The sequence below is a fragment of the Carassius auratus genome, unplaced genomic scaffold (assembly GCF_003368295.1).
Source record: "Carassius auratus strain Wakin unplaced genomic scaffold, ASM336829v1 scaf_tig00005608, whole genome shotgun sequence".
Taxonomy (NCBI): Eukaryota; Metazoa; Chordata; class Actinopteri; order Cypriniformes; family Cyprinidae; genus Carassius; species Carassius auratus.
Window position 1 is genome coordinate 200814 of NW_020523683.1, and position 12703 is coordinate 213516.

Here is a 12703-nt window from a genome sequence, read left to right on the forward strand (position 1 = left end):
ATAGCTGAAGCCTCAGTGGAGTTCAGTTCAGACATCTGGTTTATGTATCAGTTTGAAACTGCCGGATAAAGCAGATTTCCATGTGCACGGATTTCTTAAGGCTACGCAAGAATTTAAAATTCATTAAAACTAATTTAGTTTGAGCTAATATTCTCATACTAATGTGTGTTTGAGCAGAGCATATTAAAGTCAACAGGAAATCAAAACTGACCTTGTTTTACTTAAAACATGTACCTGAATTAAAAAAGAAAAGAAAAGAAAAACGTGGCTTGTTGATTTACTTTTTGCTCAAAAATTGTTAGTAATCTTCATATAAATATGTATATGTATATAAATATATGTGTGTGTGTGTGTGTGTGTGTGTGTGTGTGTGTGTGTGTGTGTGTGTGTGTGTGCATTAAAAGACAAATAAATACAAATTTAGTCATCATTTTATAAAAAAAAATCTGAAAGTTGTGTATTTGAACAACAGCTTTGATTGAGACAACACCTTGTCAATGCTTTCATCTAAATGCAGTTTTATCAAATTGCATGTGATTATATGCAAAATACAAGAGTTTGTCAAGAACAGTTGGATGTCAAGAACACTGCTTGGATGATGGCCTCTCTTAAAATCTATTTAATCGTGTTTCTTCTTCATGATTATTGGCTAATAATCCACATTGTTTGTGCAATCAACATCTGACTTGGTCAAGACAAACTCTCCAGTCCACCTGCTCTGATTTTAAGCACAAATAAACACACAACACCACATTATGTCATTAGGTTTGGAAAATGTTATTTTCCTTTGATAAATATGATAACTGGAATTAATTGGTCTTTATATTAAGGCTTGCTGATGCTGCTCATGACTGGAAATCCAGCTGGAAAAAGCAAGGCATCGACTGAATTAATGTGGGGTCCGGTCCACTTTTGAACCTTTACAACTTCGACTTTGCTTTCATACACAGCGTTCACAGGAAGGAAGTTGACACGGCGAAGGTTAAAAATGGAAAAGACATTATAGCACAAAAGGAAGAGGGGAGGGAGCGGGAGGACAGAGAAAAAAAAAAAAAAAAAACACTTTCAGGAATGAGTTTTGTCTGAACAGGCCAAGGGTATTGTTTCCTGACAGCTGGGTGACTCGGGGGGGGGAGCAGAGAGGGCCCCTCGTTCCCATCCAAAAGAGAGGAAATTCATAGGGTTGACATCAGTCATCTGCCTCTACTATCCTTGCCACACACACACACACACACACACACACAACATATATCTCTCCAGAAAGCTGATGTTAGGCTAGGAATACCAGGCCCACACAAGTGCTAAAGAGAAACAGAAGGCGGCCATTATTACTCTCTTTAGTTACTCATGTTTTATCCCACTGCAGGAATCCAGGCCAAGATATAAACACACTGATCTACATGCAAAGTCATAAAAAGCACTGTTAACATGACACTGGCTTCCAGTAAAGATGCCTAGTTCCAGTAAAGGTCTCTAGATCTGTCTTCTATTATTACCAGTGCTTTAAACAAGACTTTACATTGATTCAACATTAAATGCTTTATTTTCAAGCCTAAAAACACATGGGATAGTGAAAGAAAGCTTTAGTCACTTTTATGGAGACCTCAATAAAAATAAAAAGTAAGCTTTTTTTATTTTATTTTAGGTTTTCTTTTTTTGAGCTAACTTTTTTAATTGAGATTTAAATAAACATTTCCATAAAGTAAGAGTCTTACAAAAATGAATACATATTTTATTAGCTTTTTTTTATATATAATATTTCCATAATAATAGCATTTTCAAATGTATAATGTGTTACATAAATACATATTTTTACGTAAAATTTGGTTATTCTTAAAATAAGATTTTCAAAGTCACTTTTTTTATATATATGTAATAATGAATAAAATAAAACTTCTTTTTAAAGTAAAATTTCCAATTTCAAATGTGCAATGTTTTTGTTTTTTGAATGCAAGATTTCCATAAGTGATTTTTCTTTTAACAATTATAAATAAACATTTTAAAAAAATTGGTCATGTGGTAATTTTTACAATGTAAGATTTCCATAATAGTGACAGCTTAAAATGCATAACAATACATACATATTTTTATGTACAATTACGTCTTTTTTTAAATGTATTTAAGATTTCAATATTAGTGATTTTAAAATGCGTAATGTTACCATTTTTTTTTAATCTAAAATTGTCATTATTAAAAGATAAGATTTCTATAATAGTGACATTTTCAAATGAAATATAATGTTCAGCAGGAAATAAAGTGAGGCAGGACTTGATTTAGTCCATTAGATTATAAAAGTGGAAGGAGGATATGATATTACTGGTTATTATTATAAGGGCAAAAAGTAGTTCAGAGATGTTATTACATTTGGATTCAAGATTATGAGAGTGACAACAAATACTTCTTTCTTTTGAAAGACTGATGAATCACGCACAACAGACCAGGGATATTTATCAAGGACATCGCAGTCAGTTTTAGTATAATTTGGAGTTTAAACGGGTAATAGCAGGCCATCTGTGGCAGTTAACAGCTGATCGTATCAGTGTTTCTGCTCTCCGCAAGGCTCACGGGACGGTTTGAGTTGATTTTGGTGACTAAGAGAGCACTAGGAACGTGATGAGGAGAACCTTCAACACCTAATTCATCTAAAATGATTTCTGTTCTCATTTTCTGGCCTTCCAGCCATTCTCAACACCTCAGCCTCACACACTGTTGCATGCTGGCATCCTGTCCATTTAACACTCCGGCTCTCTCCAAGCACTGGTGCCGCTGCGGTCAGGCCCTGGCCCACTAAAACTGTCCTCAAGTTGGCTCAGAGGGTCAGCAGTGAAAAAAACAACACCTCTCTTGCTGGTCAGCAGAATTCAGCTCCTAAAGACCAGGGTGGTTACAAGAGGAAAAGTGCTTTGGGCAGAACTGCGCTGCAATCCTGTTGTAAATGTTTACAGTGACACAGAAGTGGAAACACACACATAAACTTAATTTGCCAATTACCTTTTACAGTAGACTTCAGGCGCTGTGCTAATGTGTTGCAGGTGCCCTTGAGTTGTGCTCAAAACAAGACAGAACTGATATGAAATGGAGAGCGAGGCAGAAGAGAAAGAAGAGGAAAGGAGAGCACCTCCTCCATGTATCAACCACTGCATTGATAACGGCTTCAGATCATGTTTATATTGTTTTATATTCACACAAACTTGAGAAAAAATGGCACCAACACTACGTAGCAAAATGCAACAGTCTGTGCACCAGGCAATTTATTTATTACTACTAAAATGTTAAACAAAAGGGACAGTTCGGTCTTTAAAATCTGCAACCAGGTGCATTTAAACACACTATATTAGATAGTGGAAGAACTGATTATAGTGATTATGTATATATCACTTTGCAATGCAAACATCCACAAGCAAATAAAAGGCGCTTCCCAAAGCTGGCCACTCTAGCGAGATGTTGTCTCTTTATTCCCGGGACATCTGTGACATCGCAGAAGGTGTTTTCTACCCCAGACTAACCCCACATCACATCATGACATGCTACATTATTTCAATAAAAATGAAAAAAAAAAAAATTGCGGCCGAAAATATTGTCGAGCTCATTAATGCTCATTAACACATGCGCGATTAATTGATTTATCGACTATCGCGACAGGCCTATATATATATATATAGCAAGCTTTAATTTTAAAATCAGCTACACAATCAAGCATTTACTAATGTTACAATAATCTGTTTGATCATAGAAGATGTAATTGAATAGCATACTTATAGCATTAATTATATCAACTATATATTAAAAATGTAATTTATTTATTAATAAGGTAGAAGAATATTTTATAAGGATTATATTTATTTTTATTTTATACTACATATTCATATTCTTATTAATAATTGTTATTATTAGTAGTATTTTTAAAGATGTAAAATGTAAATTAATATCTGCTACACAAGCTATATTACAAGGACAAAGAATTGTTTAAAACAATTAGTTTATTTTTTTATTTGTATTTATATTATACTATATATGTATATATCTACATAAAAAATATGCATGTATTTTTTGCTCTGTAAATCAAGCTTGAGTTTCAAAATCAGAAACAAATAAAATCCAATATATCCACTAATGTTGAAATGATTTATTATTATTATACGATTATTTAATATCTAATTATATTTAATATTTAGAATCTCTTAATATTAATTGTTTATAGTGATTATACTCATGCTACACAAACTATTACAAGGTGGAAGAATGTTTTTATATATTACACTAAAGCAAAATAGAGTTTTAAAATCTGCTATATAAATGAAATGCATTTAAATGTACTGTTATTATTACTACTACAAATGTATTTAATTTTTGCATATATGTGTCTTTTATCATACTGTTTTTGCTGACACTGCATTTATTTTTAAATCTGAATCAAACATTTCGATGCATCCGGATGCTGGAACATGTTCCACCGTCTTATTAGAGAATCTATATTGTGCCTGAAACTTTCTCTCCACAGAGGGTCCCGCTTTCCTCTGCCTAACATAGTGTCTCTCAACTCCAAAACTAGGCCTCTCATTGGCCGTCATCCTCCAGCTATCTGATCCATCTCTCTTCTCTAATTGTCTTCCAGCTCTCTGCCTCGGCCTCCAGCGCTCAGAGCGAACATCAGTCGAACGCTCTCCTAATGAGAGGCAGAACACAGATGCGACAAAAGGTGGTGGAGAATATTCCAGAGAAAAGCCAAGCACCGGACCCTTTGGTTTGGTGAACAGAGAGAATATGGCATATGCTCCAGGGGCCGCTAGGTGCCAGCGCCAGAGTCCAATTGTTCGCCTTCTTTCATGGAGAGAGATGTGAACGGGAGGCCAGGAGCTCGGAGGAGACGAGGCAGAGCTGCCAGGGATGCTGTGAGGCAGATGTGAGGGACATTTGTTACTGAGGGAGAGAGCTGCGCCTGCCAACAGCACCCAAATAGAAGCGGCCTGACAAACTTACAGCTCCGCTGTGGAGGTAATGAGGGGCTGACATGCTTTCAATCGCTCGCTGGAGATCTGTGCTGCTCGCTTTACCAAGTTTTTAGGCTAAAAAGTTTAGTCTAAAAGCCTGGATGATGATGATGGGACCTGTTTTAAAACAGTTTTCAACACGGATAACAGCAAGAAATGTTTTTTTAATGAGCATCAAATCAGCATATAATGATTTCTGAAGATCATGTGACAGAAGACTGGAGGAACGATGCTGAAAATTCAGCTTTGATCACAGAAATAAATTACTTTTTAAAATATATTAAAATAGAAAAAAACATTTTATTAAATTGCATTTTGTCACAATATCGGTTTATATTCCTAAATAAATAAATATATATATATATATATATATATATATATATATATATATATATATATATATATATATATATATATATATATTCAGCTATATACCGCAGCTGAACTCCACACATGTCCTCAGCACCAGCAGATCATGCCAGTCCCCCAGCGTGTGGCCTTTATTTATTTAGGACCCCCTGATGCACCCAAATGGGCCTCCCTGTGGCCGGTGTGTTAAAGTGTTAACCACATCTCTCAATATGAGCCGCCCAGCACAGGTAAAACACCGTCCAGCCCCACATGACGGCCTATTGTCAGAACATGCCATCAGCTTAATACTAGTCATTTACACCTACTGTTAGTCCGACCTGACCACACAACCAGCGCTCAGACGCACACAATAGAGCTGAGAACAGCCCGCCTGCTTCCAACCGGGCGCCTTTGTGAAAGTGCGTTGTGGGTAATTAAATAATTATACAAACCATTCTTACTCAAACGAGATACAATCATGCTAATTGGAGGGAGAGATTAACTATCAGTTAAACTGGGTGGACCTGAAGCAGCTGCGGAGAGATCATTACCCACAATGCTTTGTCAGATCGTCTGGAATGTAACCAAACTTCAGAGATTAATCTTGAGCACTGATAGTGATTTGGGTAAAAGAGTACAACATTCAAAGATGAGAAAACGCAAGCGTCAAATAAGTACTCCATGACACGCTAGGTTTACAGTTAAGATTAAAATGACCGGACTAACTTGGGATGTTGATAGATCCAGATCCCTGAGTGAAGTGCCTTGACGGGATCACATTCCCATAGTTAAACACTGCCACATTAGCGAGTCCGCTCCGCATGCAGGTATGTTTGTTTTGGCTGCAGGAGTTATTTACAGCACAGCTAGACGAAACATTTCAATGAGGCTATTTATTTGCGCTTTTCACACCATAACAACATCTAAGGCCGTATTCTTTCTCCGTTCGATTGATTTTTCAAACTCAAATTTAATTCCACCTTGTTCTCCCTTCCTCCGCAGGCCTGTTTTCACATTGAACTATCTGGGTCTGAAGCACATAATGTAAGGCCCTGTGATTTCTGAAATATCATGTATATGTATAAATATAATGTATAAATCAAAAGCAGGTACCCCTAATCGAATCACCATGTGGACTAGTGGCTGTGAACATTAAAGTGCAAAAAGACTGCTATTGAAATATGAAGTCTGTAGGTTCTGCGTGTCTCTGTGGTGAGCATCACTTCATGAGTCTCCCCATTTTATTTGATAAAACTACAGTCAAATAATTTAACAGAAATTAGTATATAGTAGTATAGAAAATAGTATTTCAGGAGTATCGCACAATTGAACATAATAAAAAATATATATATTTTATAATTTTTTATTTAATTAAACCGTAAAACATATTTTGAGAATCCCTTAGTTTGCCAAAAAAAAAAAAAGATGGCAAAAAGTTGTCAGATTTGATCATTTTTTTAAAATAATTTTATAAAATGTTTAATTAAAGTTTAATTTGATTGCCACCATTTTTATATTAAATCTGTTAAATTATAAAACTAAATCCAGAACAATTAAAACATTATTTAGGGCACTGCTGATGTTAAAATGTTAATAAATGATTAATTTGTTAAACTTTTAGTAACTTAATTGATTAGACATCCTGTTTGATTATTAAAAAGTCATTTTAAAATCAGAGTAATGGCAGTCACTCTTAAAGTGACAGCAGCCTATAAACACCTGCTACTGGCATTAATGCTCAGACAACACACAGCTTTGACAAAGGTTATACTATATTTAATTTATACAGTGTTTAGTTATTTGTCAGTGTTACTACATTTCTGTACCTGAATACTACCGACCTTATTTTATTTATAACTTTGTTCTGTTGTATTTATCCATCTATGCTTGTAATTTGTGCTGTGAACTGGCAGTTCACTTGTCTTTAATCATGTTTAAACTTTCTTAAGCTAGTGATTTGGTAGTTTTTGTTGTGATTTCGGAGAATTACTTCGCTTAAAGTAATGAATGGAAAGCAAAGCCACAGTGAAATATTTTTCTTGCTGATCTGAAAAACGATCCAATCTGTGACTCAAAAAATGTAACATGATTCGAACTTAAGTCTTCAGACTATGTGTCGAACACCAAACCGAAACAGACACTGCAAGAGAGGTTTTTGAGTTTGTTTGCCAAGTGAAAATCTGATTGAAAGTGCACCTTTCCCTCAAGAAGATGGCAGTGCACTTTATCAATTTTCCCATTTTGCCACTTTTAATGATAACATTAGTAGAACAGGAATGAGAGAAATGATTAGGAAATGCCAGATTTGAATTGCATCGGCATGACCAGATTGAGCGGCATAAGCCACATTTTTAAAACCAAATGGACCTTTAATCCATGCATGAATAAAATGAATTAATAAAATCCATGCCGAACGCCAAAGCTAGGCAAATTGTAGTATGAAGTATGTATCTAGTACTAAGGTAATGGCTGTTATGTTTGAAGTATCCCTCAGTCTTTGGGTAGAGTGAAGTTAAGTGCCTTTGACAGGACTCTGCTGCTCTCATCGGGTGTCTATTGTGACCCGCGCGCCCTCCTTGCACGTCCATTCATTGCCTGAAAACACTAAAAACCAAGTCAAAGGTCAACTTGCCAGAGTGCACACATCTCCATGGCAACATGGTCCTATTAAGGCCGAACTCACGGGCCTCTTAACACACTCTTGAGCACAAAATAACTATTAGTAAGGAAGGACGGACGGAGATGCGTGTGAGTTTCTATGAGAGTAAGGGAAGCATAGAGATGGGGCAAAGGTTTAACCGAACAATTGAGAGATTCCAAGGTCTGACCAGGACTGATGGATGGATTTGGATATTAAGGTGACCAACAGTCCATCAAACAAAGCCAGGACAGCATGAAGAGCCCATTTCCCACTCTATTGAAGACCTCTCTTGTATGTTAGCTATGAAGCAACACGAGGATCATTGAGATCATTCATCACACCGTAATCTCTATCTGTACTCTGTGGCATGGAAATAATAGCCTATTTACAGTACATCCTCATTAGAAAATCAACAAAAAGTTTTTTTTTTTTAGGAAACAATGTGAAAAATGGCACGCTTAGGACTTGCGTGAACACTGAGTTAATGATGCAAATGAATTGTCCATTGAAAACTGACAATTTGAAAAAGAACCAGAAGTGGCGTGTGGCCAAATGTGGTGTCCCATACTCAGAATTTGTGCTCTGCATTTAACCCATTAAAAAAAAGCCATTTTTGCCTCTGAGCCCCGGGAACAGTTAGGAGTTCAGTGCTGGTACAGAGACTCGAACCCACAACCTTTGGCCTACAAGTCAGACTCTCTCTAACCATTAAGCCCCAATCCGAACTGATTTCTGGAAATCAACTGAACTTACCAACACTAACTCTACATTTACTAAAGACCATTATTTCTTTAGTAAACAATGGTCAAATTAAAGAACATTAAAGTCATTGCAATATTCACATTTGTCGCAATTATACTGCCAGACAAATCATTGTGAATATATTGTGAATGCTCAATAAACTGCAAAGTCCTGGTGGAGATTTGCATGAGTTATAGAGGTCTCGTCTTTAATAATGGTTGGAAATTGGAAAACCAAAATCGATATTCAGATTTTTGCTGTATAATATTTTAATAAGTACAGTTAGGATTATTGTGTGCCAATGTTATCATATTAAAAGAACGGATTACCAAAATAGAAGTTTCAATCATCAGTTGTTGTTCCAAACCTGTACGAGTTTCTTTCTTCTATTTTGAAGAGTCTCAGTAACCAAACAGTTGATGGTAGCCATTGTTTGGTTTGAACATTCTTCAAAATATCTCTCTTTTGTGTGTTCAAAGTAATTCACACAGGTTTGGAATAACTTGATTGTGAGTTAATAATGACAGAATTCTCATATTCGGGGAAACTGTCTCTTTAAAACTGGTCCAGTGTCCTTATTTGTTCAGTTTAATGTGTCCTTATCTAATCTCTGTATCAAGAAGGAAATGAAGCTGTGATTCTATGACTTCCTGTAGAAGTGAATCAGAAGAGTCTGTGAATATTTTTTTTTAACCGAGAACAGCATAGTTGGAATAAAACCACTGCATTGGATATGTATAGGCTTTTATTCACACAGCGCTCATAGAATGAGAGACTGATAGAGTCGAGCGTGATGGAATAATTGAGCTATTGTACTCAAGAACACAACGCAAGGTCAATTGAAACCTTACGCATAATTAAAAGCACAAGAAAATAATCAGGGCATCTGTCGAGAGCTGGCGTTTTGTCAGCGCCGAGGGAAGACAGCCATATTGTTTCAGTCAATTACCAGTGTGCTCGGAGGTTTCTCAGTACCTGGCATATCTTGTTACAGATACTTCTACAAATATTAAGCTCCCTAGAAGGGCAATATTTTTAACCCTTAATGCTGATGGATAAAGACCTTTATATTAACTGCCAGCTCTTTGGGGAGTTTTTAGCTTGAGAAACTCTTCAAGCTGCCAGGTAAAATTAGCCTGAAACATTTTCATAATAACCCCATAAACTGTAGCTGTTGAATGGATGACTGATGGAGCCGGCTGTCAAATGAACGAATGGATGTTTGCTATAAAATAAAATATTTATCTGAGGTGTGTGTGAATACACTACACATGAGGCTGAGTTATTGAAACATGCATGTGAGAATGCAAAAACTTCTAATTCAATATCATGTGTTGTTACGCACCAATATGTGCCAGAATGCAACTCATGATATGAGTATAGATGAACAATATATTGGCATCATCAATAATCATATCGGACTGAAACCGATTAAATCTGATAAGTAAAATATGCTGATATATTAAAATGCTGTTGATAAATAAGACAATAAATTATAGGCAGGTGTCCATGACCTTACATAATTTTTTTTTTTATTAAATTAAAAATGAAATATTTGCTCAGAGCTTGTAAGATTCTTTTTTTATATCCATAGCACACATGCATTGTTTATTTTCTGCCTTTTTTCTGTTTTATTTATATATATATATATATATATATATATATATATATATATATATATATATATATATATATATATATATATATATATATATATATATATATATATATATATATATATAAAGCTTTAATAAAAGAAACCTGCCCATAGACAAATTTTGGTAAACACAAGATCTATAGGTATAACATTAATAAAAATACAATTCCTTGTTTGTTCATGGTAGTTCACAGTCTGTTAATATTAACAGAAACAACTTTTGATTTTAAGAATGTATTAAAAATATTAACATTTACTTCGACAAAGATGAATGAATGCTGTTGATGTACTTTTCAATGTTAGTTCATGTTAACTAATGTAGCATAATGTAAATAACAGAAATCTTATTGTAAAGCATTACCAGACTTTATTATAATGGTCGTAATGAAGAATATTGCTGAGCCAACTAGCTCAGTTAACTTTGTTAGTGAAAATGAACATTTATAGCTAGTTGTGTAAAATTAAAACAGATGCTGGTAAACAGATCCATCTCAAAAACACAAAAATGAACTTTACGGACATATAACGCAATAACAACATGCTTTGTATTTATTGGCTCTGCATGTTTGCAAACTACCATAGAGTACGTTTCTGCTATAAAACCTGTAAACCTTCATTTACAGTCTGACAAATTCTGTCCAGATGTGGCATATGAGGTACTGTAACTTTACCGGCTCTATTTTACAGGAGTGTTTAGTTTATATAGCTGACAGACTTAAGATTGCAAAATGAGGCACAGGTATCACTTTAAACCCAGACTTTTTCAAAGTTTTCTGATTTCTTCAAATATTTGCCCATGTGTAAATCTGATCGTGCAGCTCCTCAATAAGGGCCTGTGCTACGAGAGGCTGAACACACACTGCTACCATTTAAACTAGCCTTTTCACTGCCATGACACATCACTCTATAGAGAAAGAGAGAGAGAGAGACGGACAGAGAGATGGTGGAAGGAACAGACAGGGCTAAATTAAACACATTTGTTTCTGCTCACACATACCACAAGTCTTATGAAAACAGAGAAGTGATTGTGTTCGCTCTTAAGCCTCTCTGACAGAAACACACACACACACAGCTGTCTATAGAGAGCTGGATGTATGTGTGGCTCAGCAGTAAAGGCATATAGAAACAGGCCCGGACCTCCTGTGTGCTTGGATTGAGCTTTACAACCGAATACACCCTCCACACATCCTTCTTCACTATGAAAAACGCATACACACAGCAGGGAAGCTCCCATACTGACTCAAGCACTGCAAAAACTTGTACTTGCAGGCATGCAGTCATGACAGAGACAAACTATGTGCACAAATACAAGAACAGCTCACTAAAAATGATAATTTACTCTTTCTAAACCCATATGGCTGTCTCAATACAAACGAACAGAAAAGGAGATGTTTAGCTGAATGTCCAAGCTGCTCTTTTCCTATATGATGAAAAGCGAATGGGGACCATGACTGTCAAGCAATGTTTTCAGTAAATAACTTACCATTTAGAGCATACTGTTTTAATACTCAAATTTCTAACACCTCTAGATTATTTAGATAATCAAAGCTGCTGAAAAAAACTGTTGCATGCAATCCACTACAGTACAGACCTGCAGTCATTTGATTGAAAATTTATATATTTTTTTTAAGCAGATAATTTTAGTATAATTGTGGTTCATGTGTCTTTTTGTTGAGAAATCCTTTCTGATTTTTACAAAGTAGGTCTAAATGCAAAAATATTTTTGTCTATTTCCAAATGAATGTGTATTTGTTCATCTCTCATGTTTGGCCCCAATATATCTACAATAAAACAATAAAAGCTTTTTAAGAACAGAAGCATATATCAATTTATAAAAGACATTATTGGGAGATAGAGGACAACATTTATATGCAAATTTAGCCTGCTATACTGTTAAAACAAAAATGTATACAATCAGATTTCCATCTTTTCTTTTCGGTCACATAAATATTAGCAACTGCACCAAAATTGCATTTTTTTTTTTTCTCACAGTTTGGACCTCTGAATAAAACCAAGGTGTTTTTTTTTCTATAAACTTTGGGTATTCACTATTTCTCAAATAAAATCCTGATGAATCATGATAAAGAAATATAAAAAATTAATGTTTAAACTCTTCTGTCAGACTTTACAAGGTTAAGTATTATTCTGTTTCTCACGCTATGCTATCATGCAGGACTAACAATGCATTCAACGTTTGAGTTGTATGGACAACTTATGATGGTTTTATCATTTTTTTTGGACCTTGACAGTTCCTGATCCCCATTCATTGTTATTGTCCGGAAGCGCAGAATGAACGTTCTTCAAAAACATGTTTTCCTTCCA

General features: G+C 35.2%; 1 protein-coding gene across 1 annotated transcript in view; it reads right to left on the bottom strand.

Moving 5' to 3' along the window:
- LOC113070993 (transcription factor 7-like 1-B) overlaps window positions 1-12703 on the bottom strand; it is a 51629-nt gene that overhangs the window by 18330 nt on the left and 20596 nt on the right. The window lies entirely within an intron of this gene.